The sequence below is a fragment of the Etheostoma spectabile genome, unplaced genomic scaffold (assembly GCF_008692095.1).
Source record: "Etheostoma spectabile isolate EspeVRDwgs_2016 unplaced genomic scaffold, UIUC_Espe_1.0 scaffold453, whole genome shotgun sequence".
NCBI classification, from domain to species: domain Eukaryota; kingdom Metazoa; phylum Chordata; class Actinopteri; order Perciformes; family Percidae; genus Etheostoma; species Etheostoma spectabile.
In genome coordinates this window covers 160,875-161,075 of record NW_022605611.1, presented here as the reverse complement: position 1 = coordinate 161,075, position 201 = coordinate 160,875, and the positions used below count along the sequence as shown (strand labels likewise).

At 42.8% G+C, this 201-nt stretch overlaps 1 pseudogene; it reads left to right on the top strand.

Annotated features, from left to right (window-relative positions):
* Nucleotides 1-201, top strand: part of LOC116686707 (E3 ubiquitin/ISG15 ligase TRIM25-like) — a 1,517-nt pseudogene that overhangs the window by 509 nt on the left and 807 nt on the right.

Here is a 201-nt window from a genome sequence, read left to right as displayed (position 1 = left end):
TGTTACTGGGAGGTGGAGATGAGAGGAGGAATTTATGTAGCAGTCGCATACAAGAATATCAGGAGAGCGGGAAGGTCAGATGAATGTGCATTTGGACGAAATGCCAAATCTTGGTTGTTATATTGTAAAAACAAAAGTTATATATTTTGGTCCAACAATGTCCAAACTCCCGTCTCAGGTCCTGGGTCCTCCAGAGTAGGA